A 21,565-nucleotide genomic window follows, 5' to 3' on the forward strand; every position below is an offset into this window, starting at 1 on the left:
CAACATATCGAGTATAGACGATTTTCCCTAATCATTAGTAGAGGCCGCTATCGAGACGGGCGGGATTAGGTGTTCGATCAAAAGAGCTTCCTAATACGTACCCTCACCCCTTACTCCAGATCACTGTGAACATCCGTGTTCATTGGCATCCACGAGAGTCATTCTAGACATAGAATGCTAAGGGTAACGAGTTCTTGGTGTCTATGTCACTACTTTGTGTCTTGACATGACGCGAAGTATTCGAACGGTTTCCAGTTTTCCACAATAAATTGGTGGGGACTCCACAAATGCAAAAGCTTGCTCGCTTTCCACCCGAGCGACCCCCGTGGGCCCGTGTCCACAACTACCTAGGTCTATGTCAGAACTTTAAAGCTCCAAATTACTAGAGCAATTAGCTATTAATGGTACTAAATAAGTTTTGTAACAAGCTGCCAAAAAAAAAAGTTTTGTGACAAGTTGATTGAGCATTGAAGGAGTGGTAGCGTGAATGTCATTCTAGATGCTACTTGATAGGGAGAATATGGTTTAGGACTCTTATGCTTTACTCCAGAAACCTCAACTTTTACGAATGACTTTTCAGTAATATTAAAGTCTCCGACTTTTACGAACAACCTTATTATAAAATCTAATATAACAGAAAAAAAATTACAATTGAATATCATAACCGGCAAACAATTGACAATCAAACTCTTAAAAAATACTATTGATTAAGCTTAAAGAATGTTACGGAGACGATTGACAACCAAACTCTTATAAAATATTTTTAGGAATCTAAACTCTTCTAAAATATTGATTAAGCTAAAGAATGTTACGAAGTAGTTATCGTAACTATTAAATCTTATACGTATCAACCAATAATAATCATTATGCATATCTATATACATTGGTAACAAAGGAAACAACTATGCATAATGCATGTAACCTCCCACTAGGATATGTATTCTACTACTACTACTTTACATGATTCAAACTACTGTATTTGGTAACATAAGAGTATAAATTTTTAGTCGACAAAACTCTATACATAAAATTCTCTATAAATAGTGATGACTTAAATTGATTGGATATAGTATCGATTTGCAACATTATATTATTATATACGGGAAAAGCTCATTTATATTTTATTTATTAATTGTCGACGATTATTATCGTGGGTATACCGTATACATAAGGATTGTTCGCAACAGAACCAAGCCTCTTTTGAATCTTACTAGTTGTTGTATCGCGCGCTTCGCGCACGATACCCCAAGATATTATAACTCGTTTAGTTGGATTAGTTTGATTCATGCACGGATTGCGATTGTTTGTTGGATCATAAAAGTTGATTATTAGTTTTGTTGCTTTAGATTCGTATAAACTAAAATGAACTATAATAGCAGCTACGACATCCCATTTATTCTCTGGGGGGAATGTAAAACTTGAGCCTCACAAATCCAGCTCTTTTAAGAGAATATATTGCTCTCCTTGATTACGATTGTAAAATCTCGTCTCGTAGTCTTTCTAACTAAATCAAGCCATAGACATTTGAAATGAACGGAGAAAATACTCCACATGTAAAAATCTGATGTAATTGCCTACAAGTTGCTACTTCCATTCCAATAAATTCTATACATTTGTTAAATATACGTTATTTATATTTTAATCAAAGGCATAAAATTGATTGGAATAGAGGAAGTAGAAAATATAAAGTTCGGTCTTTATGGCTTACGGGGAACCCATATATAGGGTTTTGAATACTCCCCATCTAATAACCCAATGGCTCAATACAATATGATAGTTCAAGCTTAATTTACATTACAGTTGCTATTAAGTTAACACTCACTGAGAACCATGACAGTCTAAACCTGAACTCGAATTCTGATGGTTCCGAGAGTAAGCTTGAGCAATCGGCACCTTCAACTTCAATTTTCTTCAGGGGATGCTTCCAACATTGCACTTTGCTCTTCAAATAATCCACGATATCCTATAATAACACAATATGGAAAGATAAAAAGGTATTATAGTTTGAGGGAAACGATCCAAACCGAAAAATGATGCAATATATGGTAAAGAGTGTGTGTTGAGTCTTGTGAATAGATTAATAATATTTGAGTTTGTTGGATGACAAGAAGCTAAAGATCTACCAAAGCCAAATTTTTACCTATACACACAAATGCACAATCTAGGCATACAAGAAAGAGCAACAAAGAATTCGGGGAAAAAGCTTAGAGTTCCATCGTATCTATGATCTTGTCGTTGTTCACTCTTGTTCCATGTTAAAAGGATTTTCATATCACTTAAGGATTCAATTTGTTTATCCATGAAATATCAAAGGAACTTTTAAAATAAAACAAACAAATGAGCTCGATTTCATATCCCATTTACAATTTCATACATCCTTATTCCCTAAACATTTACATGAAATTCAATTTCAAAATTAACATAACTGCACCTAAAAAGAAGATCAATGAAATTACTTATTCCACCTTTGACGCAGCTACGTCTAATTAATCGTGGGCACAGGCACAACACCCTTCCATCTAATGACCAACTATTCTAATTTTCTATTCTAAGAACTTCTTGAAGCACGAAAATGCAACACTACACTACCAGACATGCAAGGAAAAGGCAAACAAATGAGCGAAGTCTCTCTTTTCATGTAAAAGATTTTTCCTAAAAGGAAAGACTACCTTTTACTTCTCAATATCTTTCTTCAAACACCTTCTGATTCAGCAAAGCACACAAACACAATGACGAAATAACAGGAAAAGAAAGGCATAAAATGAGCAAATGCTAGTTGATTAAGCAAATAATTTTTAACTCAAGCCCCATTAAAGCTGATGCTTCAACAATGTCTAAATTTATAAACAACCACGCCAGTATGCCACTTACAAGTATGGTGAAATTCTAATATCAAAAGAACTTCAAACACTGTCCAATTTTAGGGACTATAACTCCAAAGACTGAAAGTTCAAAAGTTAAATGCTTAAACAACAAAACCCAAATAAGATCCCACGAAACACAATGAACAAAAAGCATTATCTAGACCACAAAGTTATGATAAAGAGATAAAAGGGTTAACTTACTTATTCATAGCTCAGCCCAAATCACATGTCCCTCATGGTACGGGCAATGAATGTCTTATGACTTTCGCTTTCATTCCAATTTCACTTTGCAAAGTGATGAATTCACGGATGCGAACCTGAAATAAACCAAAGGTAATGACAATAGTTCATCTATAACTAACTGTGATGAAATTACAAACCATGGGTCAAGACTCAAGACAAAAGTTGATGTATAATTGTGACGATATTATAAACCATAGCATCAAAAAAACTCTAAGGACTTACTTTCTATAGAATACTCATGGCATGAAAAATGCGTACAGAATAGGTCTTGTAATCTGAACAGTGCAAGAACCCAGTTTGGAAGAAGCCAGATAACAAAGTAGTCCACGAGAAAATATTTTGTTCAGGCATTTGATCAAACACTTTGCGGGCACTACCCATATGACCAATTTTCACACAGAATATGATTATTTGGTATTCTAGAGTCAGATTTGAGCATATAACCTATAAATGAAGTTGCACACGTAGATCTTGATAACCACCATTTTTGTTAACTTATTACAGCAATACTACTTTAAAATTTCAAGTGCCCAGATGTTTGATCAGATTGTTAATTGTAATTAGAAAGGTGCGGTTCTAGTAGGCGATGATTATATGAAGTAATTAAGGGATTAAAAGATGATCATGAATTGATGACGATGATGATGATGGTAGTATTTCTCAAGAGAATAAATAAAAATGAAACGACGACACTAAGAAAGGCTCTACTATGAAAAAATAACATACCAAATTAAGAGGACGACAACCTTATCTTAAATTGGGGTTGGCGTGTGTCACGGCGAAGACCAGCTATGGATCCCATAAATTTGCTGAAGCTCTGCGGAGGAAAGGGAACAGAGAAGAAGGTAGGGTATAATGCAAAGCATAGAGAGAGTCAAGGGAGTAGATTGTGGCGAATGGAGGTAAAAAAGTGAAAAAAAAGGAAAAAGAAAAGGGAGAACAGCAAAACGACGCCGTCTTATTACTGTTCATTTGAACAGTAAGTTTCCTTGCGCACATTTAGAGTAAGGTGAGTAGATAGATACATATACGTATGCACCTCATCATAGTTAGGAGTACAGTAAACTTTAAAATTTTACAATTGAGTAATATGTATATTGTGAAAGCGAACAACTAATAATAGGAATAAACTTTAACCATTTAGAATTACTGGAGTATATTACTATTTACTATATTATAGTTTATTACAAATAGGCATGTGCATCGCACGGGCATTAAATCTAGTATATATATAAATGAAACTTTTTTTGAGCGATATTAGAGTCTCCAACTTTTGCGAACTACCTCGAACAAAAGATATAATTCTCCTTATAAAAATAGATTAAAAAACTCAAATAAAACAATAAGATAAAGTTCATGAACAAATAGAACACAATACTACTCCCATTAAATATTATATTATAATAATAATAATAATAATAATAATAATAATAATAATAATAATAATAATAATAATAATAAAGTAGAGAGCATCTACCAATTTAGACCGATAGTATAAATAGGAAACAAAACTACATTATTTGCAAGTCTATAAAATTAGAGAGATTTTTTAAAGTCTTTTTTTTATATTGTCATTATTATTATAGTTGACATTGATTGTTTTATATATCATCATGATTCATGAACTTTGCTGATCCTGTTTGCTTCATTTCACAGGAATCTTATATCGACAACCACGTATCCCTCAAAAATCGCGCTGCTTCATGGAATGCGATATGTAATAGAGGCAAATAAACACGCATCAAACTAACTTTATAGGTTTGTTTGATTTATTCTATTTACTGTTAGAAAATTTGTAAAGGAAAGAACTAATCCAGCTTCCAATGATAATTCTGATCCATGATTATGGTTAAATTAGATATATAATGTGTAGATACTGACATTCTTCATTTTGTTTTTTAGGTGGTACGAATGGGTATCAAAGTTGTCAATGTAACTGAATATTGTGTTCTGATAATTGTTCATCAAGCAGGATATTATCGCTAATTTCATACTTATGTCTAAGCAATTTTCTCCCTATTAATTAGCAAACATATTGTTAATTGTTTGTCGAGTAAGCCTCTTCAAATACCGTCGCACATTGCCTTTTGTTTTTTTCAGTTGTTTTGGCATCTAACTTTAGTTTTGGATTTTGGATTTTCAAGATACAAGTAGTGGAAGATACTACATAATTTAGAAATTTATATTGGGGCACAAACTAATTACGCTCCCACAATGGTAAATAATTGTATGATATGTCTTGAGTTTTGGTAACCAAGTAATAATTCACAAAGGATGATGTATATATATAGTTCAACACTTCTGATGCGATTCATTGAGAGTATTTTATAATCCTAACATATTTATTTTTTTATACAGTAATACGGAGTGTAATTCAATGTGTTTGTGGGAGTTTAATTTGATACTTGCTTGGTTAGACTTTGACATTTATTTGATAACATCATTCCATTGAGATATCTCGGTCTGATGCTATTGTCATCTTGACTTTTAATGCATAGAGTATAAGATCATTATACTCTATGCATTAAAAGGCAGTGTGTGTGACACTAATGCATATAATAATCTAAATAGGAATATGAATTGAGAAAGAATTTTAGGTCTTTGAATTAGGTAGACAACTACATACTTATGTACTTTGACATGCTCCGTCAGTTTCTGTAATATCCCGAAAAAAATAAATAAACTAATATTAAATAATATAGATCATATGACTATTATTTTTGCCAGTATAGACAAATATCCAACTACACTAGATTTTATCATTATGGTTGGATATGTAATAATCCGAGTTAAATCGACTAACTTTCATCTTATTATAATTATAATAATGTTAATATATACTCCCTCCTATTCTTCTTTTTCTTCCCCTTTGGATGGGGCACAATATTTAAGGAAGAGAATAAAATATGAATTGTGAATTGGGTGGGGTTTGGTGATAGGAGAGAGGAATGAATAAAATAAGGAATTGTGAGTTGGGTGGGGTTTGGTGATAGGAGAGAGAAATGAATAATTATGAATTAAATAAGGAATTGTGAGTTGGGTGGGGTTTGGTGATAGGAGAGAGGAATGAATAAAATAAGATTAAAAGTTTTCAAAAAAGGAAAGGGGAAGAAAACCTGAATAATCCATTTTAGGAAATAGGGAAGAAAATAGAGAATAGGAGGGAGTATAGTTTACTTAAAAGCTAAGTAATAATATTAGATATTTTGTTATGGGATAAACATTACATGTATAATAGTTATCATTAGACCTGTCAAAACTCGACCCGACCCGAAAACCCGACCCGACCCGACCCGTTTTCTTAGGGTTACAAACCCGGTTTTTTCGACCCGCGACCCGTTTGACCCGAACCCGAAATGACCCGTTATTTTAGGGTCGAGACCCGACCCGAACGGGTCGACCCGTTGGGTCAAGGGAAAATCATGAATTTTATTAAAAATATTATTATTTATATATTATATTTGAAAATATAGTTAAAAAATTATTTTTTTATTACTTAAAATTAAAAGGTCAACTAAAAAGTCAATTTTATATAACTTTTATAATATTTAATAATAAAATAATTATTAAAAAAACTTTATTTTAATAATTATATCAATATAATTATTGTATATGATGAATATGACTAAAATAATAATTTTAAACATATTTTAATTTTTAAAAATATATTTTTTAAATTAAAAAAATCGTTTAAAAAAGGCGTTAAAAATTATTTCTTGACCCGTATTCTGACCCTAACCCGACCCGTGACCCGTATGACCCGACCCGTATCTGACCCGACCCGTATTTGACCCGACCCGTATTCTGACCCGACCCGTATGACCCGACCCGGGACCCGACCCGCCCGACCCATTTGACAGGTCTAGTTATCATCATCACTAAGACATTCTTATCCTATTGTTTAACAAACCGACTATAAGCACTATAAAAAGGCCACCCCTCATCCTCATTCATATAGATTTCATGCAAGCAACATGCGTACAAAACATTACCTATACTATTCATTTACTTATTTAGTATATCACGGTAACATGACACGCAAATGTTAATTAATCCGTTCATTCGTTATTTGGTATAAGGTATGATTTCGGGATCCTTCGTCGTAGAAATAAGTAATAATTTACTAATTATTGTATAGTAAATCAACCGTATATTGTTATATTATTGTTATACTGCTCACATGTTATATTATCTGTCTTCATATGAACATATGATTGTCATGTTAATACTTCTGTTATAATGTACTATTGGCCAATTGTAGCATTCGGGATACGATTATAGGAGAGATGACATTATAAATTTATCCTGTGTACATGGAAGGGGGCACGTCCCCATGTGAACTAAGGTTCTGATTATTACTGGTGAAAGTGCCAGGGGGTTTACACGGGTCTTAGGCCCGGGATCCTGTGTACATGGAGGAGGGCTTAGCCCAGAGGAGTTTCTACTCCGTAATGTCTCTCTATTCAGTAATGGTAGATCGGTATAATTGTATAATAAGTTATTGCATGCTGAATGACAGGTTATCCATGTCTGTTTAATAATGATTCACTTGTACCCATGTGATCTATCTATGATATACTTGTGAGATGTGAATGGAGTAAAATACTAAAATGAGGTAAGTAGGGCCGGTGGAGGTGACCGGAGTCATACTCAGCCTGTGGTTGACTGATTCCGTTACTTTCATTCTTTTTCAGGTACAAGTGTCAGGGAAGGTCATGTGTGAGGAACTTCAGATAGGATCAATGACCTAATAGGATGAATATGTTAAAGAGTTATTAGTTTTTAACTTTAACTTTGTATTTATCTTTATTGTTGTAAAAAGCCTTGTATTCTCCGAATGGGGAATACGGCGGTGACGCCCTTGTAATTCCGCTGCTGTTTATTAATAAAAAGAGCCATTTTGAGCTGCCTGTCTGCTTTTCGGCATTACAGTTTCATTGCCTCCATACTTGCCTCCATACTTGATAACAAGACCTTGAGTCCTTGATAACAAGACCGCTCTACTACACAAAAATAGTGTGAGGGTTTTACACGTAAGACTCATATTTTGGGTTTGTACCCAGCATTTGTTTCTCATTGTCAAATCATCCAGCTGCGCGGACAAGCTACCAAACTTCTAATGGCAAAACTACTAGAATTTACACTTGAGAGAAAAAAATTCAAAGAAGTAGGGTGAACCAGAATATCATAAGATATACTCGACAAATGTTCAAAAATTACGACTAAAAAGATCGAAATTTTCATTCTCCAAAAAGGACGAGCACCTCTGAAACGTTTGAGGCCAAGCCTTTGGGTATAATAATGGAATATCGTGAGTACGCTAACAATATCAAACTACTTCGTTTATTCCACTCCAATTTGTAATTAATAAACGTAAATTTCAGATGGACGGAATGTGCTTTAAACGCGCTACCTTTTTTTCGAGCGATTACAGAAAGTCCAAAGTTTATACACTACTCTAAGGAAATAAATTAATGCAAATTTATAAAATAAAAAATATGTTGGTGTCCCTATAACAATGAAAATTAACATGATCTCAAATAGAAAAAACAATGGAATAAAGCTCGGAATGCAGTTACAACTTACATGAGATAAGTATCATAATATTGACATGAGATATAATTTGAGCTTTAAAATTATGAACAAATGACCAGTTTACCATATTCCACTATAGAAAAATAATTTTACTTCTTGGTATGATCGTTAGTTGAGGTAGCAAAGCTTGAGACAATAGGATGTAGGGTGATATTGTGAGATACTTCCTCTGTCTCAGTCAATAGTTTACATTTGTTTTATTTCCCCTTCACAAAATAAAGTAAGTGTAAATTTATTCACTGAGACACAGGACGTATACTAATTAGAGCCGCAAACAATGTCATAACCTGAATTGAAAATACGATATAAAAGACTCGGAGTCAATGAATATGGATTGAGGTTATTGATCTATTTATATTACAAACATGACACGGGATTTAATATGTCCAGGTTTCGGTTGAGCATTTTAATACCAACCAGACAAGAATGACCAATTTCCTAAATTAATCCTAAATTGGTCATTCTAGAATTGTACTAATTATTTTTTACGTACAATTAATCTTAACTATTCAAGTGCTTTTAGTGAATTAGAAATGTATTAAGATTGATAATTTAATCAATTTAAAATTGGAGTTCGCATCAGGCCTCTTTGTAAAAGATGGGAGTTGGCATTTGTAGTAGTTAGTTTATAACTTAGCGTTCAACGGTGGTTCAAGAGACAGAAAATTACAAGTAGCCCGTGCATCGCACGGGCATTAAATCTAGTATATCTATCTATCTATATTATTAAAGGAAGCTTTTTTCGAGCAATTACAGAGAGTCCAAGTTTCCTGAACGACTTTCAACCAATAAAATAAGAGATAATATCTAAATTAATAAATATTGAAATAAGATATGAAGCAATAAATTAATTAATAAAGTCAATTTTTAATAAAGACTTACTAGCAATATTAAGCTCTAACTTTTAAGTACTACCAAATAAAATATTTAGCAATTGAAAAATTATAACTGCATTACTGTGTAGATAAAGTTTGAGAATAAACAATTATAGCAAAATGTGTGCGTTGATAGCTAATAGGATAAACTTTTGGCAAAGAGTAGCATTGGGGTAGGATACATCTTAGAGGGTTAGACTAATGTTAGAGTTCTTCTAAATTTATAGGACTACTCACTATATATACTCCTTATATTGACATAATATACGTACTTTCATCTTCACCAAACTATGATTAAGATGCATTATATGACCTGTAGCGTTCCAGAGCATACGGACTACATACCACGAGCTTCAAAGCAGGTCTCAATTTATTATTGAACCCGTTTAATTTATATTATAGTGGTAAACCTGAAGCGAGATCGGAGTAGGAATACTAAAAGTGGAAAGGAAGAAAGCTTCAATGCCAAGAGGAGATAGGATAAAATACAGTTCTACGGTGGGGAAACCTCACCCAGTCAATCCTAAGAGTAAGCCGTTTTACTAAGAAATACAAGTTCACAAGCCAATTTTTTCTCTTGCATGGGCCTTCGTTCCTCATTAATTCAAATCAAGTTCCTCATTAACACAAATCAAAGTAAGTGACATCGGGAAGGAAGACTTATTGCCGAAGGAATTACCTGAGATTTTGTTTATGGTGCATTTTGGCTACATATCACATATCTCCTCTAAAGGTTTTTCATGTAAGTAATTAATTTTACTTTTGGGAAAAAATACATTAAATTGTTTGTTTTGTACGCGTTTTTATTTTCATTATTTCTTTTAGATTGCTTTTCAACTATATATGTTATGTACGTACGGAGCATATGATTTACATGTACCGGTTTCGTTTCTAAGGTTGAAGGGTAGGTTTATGTCATATATTAACCTCATATGAGTTTATTTTGAAATTACAAGGTGAAAGAGCGAGATATGAAATAGGCGACAGAAGAAGAAGAAGAAGACTATCAATATTGTTGTTCAAAACATTATGTTCTCTTCTCTTTATTATCATTTATTTATTATTTATTATAATATTATTTTTTTTCACAAAAAGACATTACATTGAACATTTGAACTTAATACTTTTGTTAATTATTTTTGTAATTTTGAGTAAGCCGACTACATATAGTGTAGTATATTAGTTTTGTATTTTTTTCTTAATAACTTGATTATAGTTAAACTTATTTGTTCTGGTCATTTATTTGCCTTTGATTTTTGAAGAGACAAGTAAAGACCCTTATCATATAAGATGAATAAGGTAAGGAAAAATTTGTGATATAAATTTGTCTATACCTTATATTGTTAATATGCAAATCTTAATTGTACATGTGTTTATATAATATATACTCAATGTAGTTTATAAGTGGAGTTCATGGACTTCTAAACATAAATTATTTATTAGTGTATATTTATGTTTCTACAAATGTTTAGTATTTGTTTGGTGCGAGTGCACCACACAAGTTTAATATAATGACACAAATTACCTAACACAAGTTTTTTTATGGGAAATTAGCCTATAACTCGGTGTTGTTAACAAGCTATAATACACCCTTGTAATTGTGAGTTTTGTGGACAAGTTGAATACGAAGAACAATATCGGAGTATGAAGTTTTACAGTTAGGTCACATATTCACATCCATCCATATGTTTGTGAATTCTACTTTCGAGTGATATGAAAGATCCAACTTTCGTAAACTACATATAATATAAGAAAAAATTACTTAGTTATATTGTCAAGTGAAGAGTTGTATTCTAACTCTGCATGTTTGCCATATAAGTTCTTATTGGACTCGACAATTATCAATTGTACGTCATATTATTGCTAAAAGATAAGAGGATAATTATGAAGAGTCCAATTTATCAATTGTCGAGGGAAGAGTTGCGGATAATGATGAAGTTAGCATTGATCATGAATTTGTACTGGAATTAAAATAGTTTAATTTGTAAAGTATATATAAATATTAAAAGGGGTATTTACTGAGACATTTAAATTAGAATAGGTAAATAATTACCTGGACGGAGGGAGTAGCAAAGACATAACTCGGTGCCTCAGTGATTCTGCCTATAGAGGTTTTGATGTACGTCCCACAAAAACACATGAGATCTTCCGTAAGGAAAATTGCGTTGACACATTGACGAAATGATCCCTTCACAAATCACAATATAAGAGCGCAGATGGTACAACATAATGTCTTAGTTTGTATGCATGGAACTGTCTAACGTAATTGTTTCTAATATTATCATTATACACAACTTTATTTATGTTTTGATTATTTACCCGTTGATATTAGGGTTGTATGCATGTGACGTATGCCCGTATAGGCAAAGATTGATCTCACGAGAGACTAACACCTAAGCTTCCTTAAACATAATCGTGTACTCTTAAGCTTATATTATACTTCACAATATTTTTTGGTATATATTAATTTCTATTTGTAAATGATAACATTAGAAGTCCAATTATAAATAATGATCCTATTTATTTTTATTTTAAAGATTGTGATAAAACGTCCTTTGACTTTGATTTTTAGAGTATTGTTTTTTCTGGTCATTTATATAAATATGGTATGGATTTTATAATAATATACAGAGTATTGTTTTTTTAAAAACATTAGATCATACGGTTATTAGTATTTTTCAATTACTACATTATCCACAATAGCACATTACAAATATATGCACGGGCATTAAATCTAGTATCTATCCATATTATTAAAGGAAGCTTTTTTCGAGCAATTAGAGAGTTTCCAACTTACGCAAAACACTTATAAAATAAATAATGTTAAATATAACAACCAAATAATATCTGTATTACACATTAAAGTCCTCTAAACTAGCAAACTCTATATAATTGTGTTTGTATAGAACTATGATGCCCCAATGACATTTATACGTCCTAAAATACCTATGACTTTCTTATATAAAGCTTGAATTCTACGAGTATTATCTTAATATGCATATTTTACATCTTCTGTGTTTTTGTTTTATATTGTTTGTTTGGAGTCGTTTTTATTTATTTATTTTATCGTGATGCATAATTTAGCAAGTTGTCTATAATCTGCATATTTGTTCATTTTCTTCTTATTTTTGGGAGTTGCTAATTTTGTACCACTTGATTTTGTTTTGTAGGTACTATATGCATAATTGACAAATAATTCATGATCGTACTTGAACAAATACAAATAACATTAGACATGGAAACAAGTGAAAAGGTTATTTTACAAGGTTTCTAATAATTTTAGTTTGTTAAATTTTCATTCTTACAGTTTATCGATGGTAACATATAGTTCGATGAAAAAGTTTTCTTACCAGTTGGATCCATACGGGCTATTGATTAGATCGAAAGCCTACTTATCGTAAGTTATTGACCGACCTTTTTTGTACGCAATAGTCAACATATATTAATAAAAATTTAAAAGTGCAAATATAGACATCTAAATTGGATATTATCTTTTTGTTATTATAACTTTTTACTTCTCCTTTTAAATTGACTTATGCAAATTTTAAGTGGTCAAACATTAATATAATTACGGTAACTGTCGTTTATTGGAGTTTTAAAACTTATTGCTAGTAATTTCTGATAAAGCGCATGATCTTTTTTAGTTTTTAGGCTCTGATAATCCGGTTTCCTTTACCAAATCAATTAGGGTTTTTTGCATTCTATTTTTATTATTCATTTTTATACTTCTATTATATCCCAAAAAGTATATTATGTCATATATGAGAATTCTATCTTCTGTTTTAGTCTATCATAATATATTGCTAAGAGAACAATTTAGATACATATATCTTGAAGGTTGTATAGAGAAAGCTAGATGCATGAGTGATACGTATTACATAGAAGTTGATTTGAATTTGGACACTATCTTCCATACCATATGGCGTACAAGGTTTGTCCAACATATGTAAGTCGAGTGTTATGCATTTTATTCTTAGGACGGTATATCCGCTTTAAGGAAAATCTATTGTGAGTAAAAAGGGGGTGTGATATAGCAGTTCTCAATTTACCCAACATTTACTATAATGAGTTCCTTTTAAGTTCATCGATTCAGTAAAATAATTCCTTCAACACGATATATAGTATGTTTAAAAATACAAGAATATAGGAAAGAGAGGAAGGTGTAGTAGGATTTAGAAAGTTAGAAGTGAACTCGCAACAAGAATTGATATGGAAACAAGTATAGTTGCTGTGAATGGTTATTTGGGTGATCATCATGAAAGAAGCCATAGAGTTAATCATAAAATTCTTCCGGTTATTAAATTGAGTGCTCCGGTTAAAATGATAAATTACGTCTCAAATTTTAGGTATGAAATAGTGAATGAATTTGATCCTGGAATCCGAGTTGAGGAAGCAACAACACCATTGAGTTCATGGTACACAAATGACAGATTCACTCTATAATGTATGCGATAACAATTTATTTGCCTAAAATTGTTATTGATACTGTTCCCTAAAAGAAATTACAACAAAGTTTTTAACTTCCACGAATTTCCTTTCAAGAAAACAAAATATCTCACTTATATTGACCAAAAAATTTCGGTACGTAAAATTATTGACAATAAAATAATCACAATATTAACAGGAAGGGAATAGCAGGGAGCCACCGAACACCGGAATGCCGGATGGTGCACAATCTCGATATCACATTATAATTTTGAAAATAATGTAAAATTCGGAAATAGTTAGGATTTCGAGCGCATTATGGGGAAGGCAATATATAGAAGCCTGCCTACTTTTTTCCACTATTAACATTTTCACTAGAGCTTACATAACTTCTATCTTTCGGAAAGAATTTCTTATTGATAGCTTATTTTCCTATGCCTATATATTATGATGTAATTAAATTATTGCATGGTTATTGGTTATCATGTCAAGCAATTAGAGGGTGAGTCGACGTCTCATGCTAATCTAATCTAATTATAGAGGATAATTAGGTTATGACAGTCTTGCTTTGATTATTATTAAAATTCGAGTTTCTTATCTTAATCTCATAACTATAGTTTACAAATATTACAATCTCTCATACTTTTATGTAACCAACAAATATTAATTAATCCAGGTAGTAAAAAGAAGTTACGTATGTACCCAAATATTGAAAGTTAAACGGCCACATTATGGTGGCAGTTACAAAGTCATAATGCTCTTACATAATTGTGTATTAGTATGAGTTATTATGTGACTTTATTGTCCTACTTATGGGTGATTAAGTGGGTATTGAATACCTTGTATGTAACATCTCTTTGTGAGATATTATATAAGGGATCAACACTAGTTACTCCGTATGTGTAAGTAACATATACACAATGACATAACATACACTATATACATACAAACATACTTCTCTAGTTGCGAAGTCCACCATCAATATGGGACTTGGGATTTGGGGCGTGGATATGTTCGGGGACTCTAGTAGCCGCCGGAGATACGATATACGGTAGTGGGCAGTTAGCGAGCACAACGGTCCGATCGCTTCCGCATAAAGGTATGTCCTTATTTTCCAACAGTAGTGGGCAGTTAGAGGGTGAGTCGACGTCTCATGCTAATCTAATCTAATTATAGAGGATAATTAGGTTATGACAGTCTTGCTTTGATTATTATTAAAATTCGAGTTTCTTATCTTAATCTCATAACTATAGTTTACAAATATTACAATCTCTCATACTTTTATGTAACCAACAAATATTAATTCATCTAGGTAGCTAAAAAGAAGTTACGTATGTACCCAAAGATTGAAACTAATAAATTAATTTAATTTGGATATTATATTTGATATAAGACATTTTATAAAATATAAAATTAATAAACTATTAATTGGTTATTTTTGAAATGGTAAGTTAGTTGTTAAATACGTACACTTTTACTAATGCAAACATCGAGATATTAAACGTAATGTTCAACAATTGCTTATAAAACATAATATTACAGGTGGCCCGTGCATCGCACGGGCATTAAATCTAGTATATATATACTTAAAAGAGGAACTTTTCAAGTGATACTATTGGTTTGTGTTTTGTGAATTATTTAAATAATAAATTTTATTAGTTCTATTTAATTAAAATTGTTATTTATAACTAGTACAATCCTAATTCCTACAAAATTCAATAAATCATCTTGTATGCATTTGTTGTTTAATTAGGTAGTCCACTGCTTCTGCTGTTAATTAAGCTAAAATTTGATGTAATTCAATTGCAGTACATGTAAAAGACTCCTGGGAGTTTCACTCAAAAACAACTACATACAATGGGTCCATATATATAATATATTATATATTATATATAAGGAAGAGAATTTTAACAAATTTACGCAATAGTTTTGCATAATTTAGATTATTAATTCCCATTGTTATTAGGTTCAATATGTATTCTCCGCTTGAATTGACCAATAGCTATGCTCTGTTTTAGGTCGATATCGGTGAACTTTCGTTGAGATATTACACGTTCGTTAGTGCATATTTGAGTATGAAAAGATGACGACATACTTGCATGATTATGGAGTGTAGATTGAACGTTCTGTTTTACTAAAAACAACGATTTGCATTCGGGTTTTCCGACCGCGTTTTGGGTCAGTTTAAATTAGAGTTGCGGGTGTGTTAATATAGTTTGTTGAAGCGTGGATGAGAGCAAACTTGATCATACTTACATGGTGTATTAGAATCGAGTAAGGGCTGGTTAGAGGGCAGTAGCATTGTTCTATTTTACATCGTTGCAGTATGGTTTCATTGCTGTTTGTGCGTGATTTGGGCTCTCGATTTGATGCGGTGTGCAACTATTCTTGGGTGAGTTGGGCCGAGGACAAGTATAGCGTAGTGCGTGGTGTTTTTGATATGTCTTTTGGTTTAGGAGGATTGTCGAGGATTGTCGTGAAGACTGTTTGCTGTAGTATGAATGGAAACCCGGGTTTTGAGTGTACATACGTTAATTTCTCTGAATGTGACTTGATACGCAATGTTCGTGGGATTGTTATTGGTACTTTACCGAACCTATGGGTCGGTCCTCACCTGCTCATATTTTAAAGAATTTGAGTTATAATTTCAATTAGAGACCAAGTAAAATTATACTTACTAAGCAAAAATTCAAGCGTCACACTGTCTTGGGTTTGATGTTTAATTAGAAATAGATTCGATATAAGTGTTCACCAATACATTCTCTTATATTCTCCCTTTGTCCCGGTCAATTATTATCTTTTGATTTTAGCACAAAGATTAAGGACGACAAATGCAATTCCAAAATAGAAAGGACGACAATTGACTGAGCCACCATAAAATGAAATAACACAATAAATGACCGAGACGGAGGGAGTACTTTTTTCCCAGGAAACTTTAAAAGAAACCTTCTACGCAAATATGACGGATGTGTATATGGGATGCAAATTCCTATTAGTGTCAAATCACATGTAGTTGGTACTTGACTACAATTACAATATGATAGAAATTTGAATAGAAAATAAATTTAAGATATGAAATACTTTGGCTAATAAAACGTTTGTGTTTTGTCCTAACTTTCCATATGACCTTAGATTTATATAGAATAACTAGTGTAACACCCGTGAAAATTCACGGGACTGTTTAAAATTTTTATAAATAGAGTTTATTTAAAAAATTTGTAAAATGAATGTAATATCTAATTATTATTATATTAATCAAATTTAACAAAAAAAAAAAAGTAGGCGATTAAGGCAGGTACAGACAAATTCCAGTCCAACTGGTCCGATCTCGGTCTTAGATTGGAATTTTCCGGTCGGTGCTCCAAGATTCTTTGTCATTTCGGTCCAATCCGAAACGGTGCACAATATATTTTTTTTAAGAAAGTAATCAACTTTTTTATTCTCAAATTGCCAGACTTGTTGAAAACCAACCTTAGCTTGTGTGTGCTTTCTTAAAGGTATCAATTAATTAACATATACTCCTTCCATCCCGGTTATTTGTTGTCCTTTTGTTTTAGCATAAAGACCAAGAAAAGAGAAAAGAGTCAATTACTAAATGACATGTGACCAAATTGAGTGTGTATTAGCAAATTGTTCATCAAATGCATTCTTAAAATAGAAAGTACAACAAATGACTCAGACACCCCAAAATTGGAAAAAACAACAAATGACCGGCACGGAGGGAGTACCAAATTAGATTCTTGAAAGAAAATTGGAACCCACGACGTGGGTTCAATTGTTCCCAAGATTTTTTGTGTCGAGCCTGAATGTAGTATTTAGGAGTTTAGATGCTCAATTAACGCCTGTAATGGAGTTAATCCAAAAATATATAGCATTAAGCAAATGTTTACAACAATAAATACATGAAAGCTGATAAAATAGAGTTGACTGACACTTGAAAATAACTAATACAGACTATCTGGATTTGACCATTATCTCGGCGGTTAGTTGTCCTCTCCAATCACCAACAGTGTTTAGCCTACCATTTATGTACCACCTTTATCTTCCTCCGAATATCCTGACCTCAATTATAAAAATTGTGATGGAGGTAAATTTGATTGCAAAGCTATCATCGAAAAGAATGGCTTGTAAGGAGACGGGGGCAGGAGATCAAAACTCCTCTACAATTGTCTTTCTTCAAGTTTATTAGGTGACAGCTCATGGCCTAAATCTCAAAGTACACCAAGCACACATCATCTCAAATGAACCTGTTTAAATGGCTCGATTAGGTTCTTTAAGATATATTTGCTATTCATGTGATCAACATGATAAGACTGTAGTGCAGAAGTTTTAGCCAAATTAAAATTACTAAATGAAAGAATGGAACAAAAGGAATCTATTCATGTGATTTGAATTACAAATAAGTTCAAACACAAATCAAATGAATTACCAGAAATACGACTACTTATAGATGCTGCAACTAATAAGTAAACTCTCAGATGATGAATCCAAAAGAAACACAGTTTGTCAGTTTGGCTACAAATGCAATTATCACTTGGTTGGCATTACATCTTAAACTATATTAAAATGAACATTACTTGTATATGAAGCAATTAATCACACTTTACAAAACCTCCCATAGACCATAGTAACACAAAACCGACAACTAATTATTATACTTATTTTGTACGGGATTTTGCTATACTACCTAATACTCTAATAGGTAGCCATGCACCATCCATCTATGTTCAAAGAAGTAAAGACCTATTCATAACAATGAACTTGTAAGCTTTAATTTACTCACCGCCTTTAATTTGAACAAATTAATGTATAAATGACCGAATAATAATGGGGAAGTTATGATTACTTACCGTAACTGGTTATCCCATTGCTAATAGCCTAATACTGCACGAAACTGTTCTTACCAAAGTGAATCAGATGACCTCTCGATGCAACCAAATGTTCCTAATATGGTTGTAGCGGAGCAACTTATCCTCTATCCTGCCTTGTAGGAGTGCAATAGTTAATTGATGCCGAACATTTCCCCATTGCTGGCATCCAATAAGTTAAATCAAATATTAAGAATCACCATTACGACCCTTCTAATATCGAGTATGTCATGTGCTTTCTTTTATCTTCTTCCAAATTAGGAAAATGTCATGTGCTTTCTTTTATCTAACAACCTGTAGGTCATAGAGGAAATCAGCTAGTATGACAGACTAACAGAGAAATACGGTATTTCAAGGGATCAAGAAAAAAAGACATCTTGCCATAACTCAGAAAGGCTTATGTATACTTCAAATTTAAATTCATCATCAAGTCGATTTTTTATGTAAGTTACCATTTATAAAACGTCTTTCATTGATACAAATCAAACTAATTCGGCAATAGTTCCTTTTTTTCTTTCTTTTAGCATACCTCGTTTGATTTTAAGAATTAATTCACATTAAAAAAAAAATCTTAGTTCAAAATCTCTGTTTTCGCAAAAACCATTCGCAATAGCAGCGGATGTGGCCTCGGAGGAGGAGCGATGAAGACGTTCATCGCAAAAACACAATCGCCGGCAGTCTAATCAGGGAGAGCGACGGAGATGTTCTATTCTGAAAAAAGTCTAGTAGACAGTGCAGTCTATTCAGCATAAAAACTGATGGCTCAGTGCCTCAGTCCCTCAGCAATTACCATAAAAGATCCACAACTATAACACAAATTTAAGACTGAACAGAAAGAAGGCGAATCACACCCATACATAGGCAACCAAAATCCGAAACTAATCATTACCCAGAAATAGATGCCTCACCACAGTTTTTATGCAATAAGTATTGACAGCACTGCACTCACCTAATGAAACTACATTATTTGCACGAATTGTGATCACTTATTTTAATCATTTGCTCTTCTTGATTTTGTTTTGCCATATTTTGACCCGTCTCGCTTATCTCGGTCTGACTCGACTCGGTACCTACACAATTAAATAAAAAGAGCATTACCAAAATTCCAAAACCCATAAGAAATGACATTAATTGAAATACTTATTCAACTATTGTGCTAGTTCATTACAAAATATGAAATAATAACTGATCATTCTGACAGAGAAGACTGAAAGATGAGATCTTGAGAATAAGGAAATGAGAAAATAAAATAAAAAATACTTCGTAGAGAAACAACAGTGAAAGGAAATGAATGGGTGGCCTTACACGATGACACGATGATACACATAATATCCGACCATCAAATTGAAGGGCAAAATAGTCTGATTGGAAATAAACCCAGTGTATAGACGTCTCTTGACCCACCATCTCGATCTTCATCCCTAAAATTATTCGTGATTGGAATCAATAGTCAATTAACCACAACACAGAATGGGGGCAAAATTATCAGTAACGGCTATTAAGTGAACCAAAAGTAACTCAAATCATTCCTCAATAATATAAAGTTAATAATACAGATAATCAAAACCTTGAAAAAGATGAAGATGAAATCAACGAATGTCACGAAATGTTAAAAAATGTCAACATAGAAGTCATTCAGAAAAATTTGAAAGTGATGGAGTTAGTAAGCGAACTAAAGCTCTAGATGATTAAAAATGGCGGAAATTGAAGGAAAGGGTAAAGATTATCACCTGTCATGGCTGTCAATCTGCCATAGAGCTCTCTTTCGAGGTTGTTCTGGTCAAGAGATGTTCATTGTCTTCTTTGGAGTTGTAGGCTATGAAAGTTGGAGAGTATTAGCGATTTGCTGAGTATGACGGTGTCTAGAAGTGGATTGTTGGAGATCTGAAAGTTGGAGAGTATACTGTGAATTGAAATTTTGCTTTGAGAAGAGAATTAATTTGCTGAGATAATAATGGTGACAGGTGGGTAGAAGAAGTTTTAGAGACATTTTTTTGTTAAGCACGCTTCCTTTTGGAAACTTGTACTACTTTGTAAATATGCAGTGACTTGAGACTAATTTACCCATGTGCTTTTTACCAATTAATTGTACTGTCATTCTCAAGTAGCATAGAAAATGACAAAGTGTCACATTTAATTGGACTTTTTTTTTTCTTTTTTTTTTTTTTTTTTTTTATGATGTGGCCATATTGCAAAACCGTGATTGGCTCAAACAAAACTGATTTTGTGAGGTTGAATGTGAGGGCTGCATTACCTTAATTCTCAAAGGAGATTGCGCCACCTCAGCAGTTTTACAAGATTCTTTTATATATATAATGAATAATGATGAGTTTCACTTCAACTCATATATTAATATCAAATTAGAATTGTAGATAAAAATTAAACTATAAAGCTTTTGTCAAATATATAAATACACCATTATGCACATTGAGTCATTGACTATTGTTCGTATACAATAGTTATTGCATAAGATAGTCTTATAGTGTAATACGATTCCATGTGTAAAGATAACTCTTTAATTAGCAATAAATTAACAACTTTGTTACAAAAGTGGACGATCTTACCTTGAGATTGTCTTATAGTTTTTTTTTTTTTTTTTTTTTTGCAGCTGTAAAAAAAGTGGATTACATGCTCATTGTCCTTTTAGCTAAACAATGAGCTCGTTTATTAAGATTCCTAGGTACAAAACTAAAAC

The 21,565-nt window shown here is 32.4% G+C and overlaps 3 long non-coding RNA genes across 3 annotated transcripts; 1 reads left to right on the forward strand and 2 right to left on the reverse strand.

Moving 5' to 3' along the window:
• Positions 1–1,524: 1,524 nt before the first annotated feature.
• Positions 1,525–4,104, reverse strand: LOC141614379 (uncharacterized). The gene is made up of 3 exons (XR_012529330.1): positions 3,834–4,104; positions 3,066–3,181; positions 1,525–1,963 (listed from the first exon to the last, which is right to left on the reverse strand). It is a non-coding gene; the product is annotated as an uncharacterized LOC141614379 (long non-coding RNA).
• A 2,974-nt stretch (positions 4,105–7,078) lies between these two features.
• On the forward strand, positions 7,079–8,017 carry LOC141614382 (uncharacterized). Its single transcript, XR_012529331.1, has 2 exons — positions 7,079–7,186; positions 7,802–8,017. It is a non-coding gene; the product is annotated as an uncharacterized LOC141614382 (long non-coding RNA).
• A 9,886-nt stretch (positions 8,018–17,903) lies between these two features.
• Positions 17,904–20,858, reverse strand: LOC141614383 (uncharacterized). The gene is made up of 5 exons (XR_012529332.1): positions 20,601–20,858; positions 20,176–20,291; positions 19,820–19,940; positions 18,853–19,164; positions 17,904–18,249 (listed from the first exon to the last, which is right to left on the reverse strand). It is a non-coding gene; the product is annotated as an uncharacterized LOC141614383 (long non-coding RNA).
• Positions 20,859–21,565: the final 707 nt, after the last annotated feature.

This window comes from Silene latifolia, chromosome 11, assembly GCF_048544455.1.
Source record: "Silene latifolia isolate original U9 population chromosome 11, ASM4854445v1, whole genome shotgun sequence".
Classification (NCBI taxonomy): Eukaryota; Viridiplantae; Streptophyta; class Magnoliopsida; order Caryophyllales; family Caryophyllaceae; genus Silene; species Silene latifolia.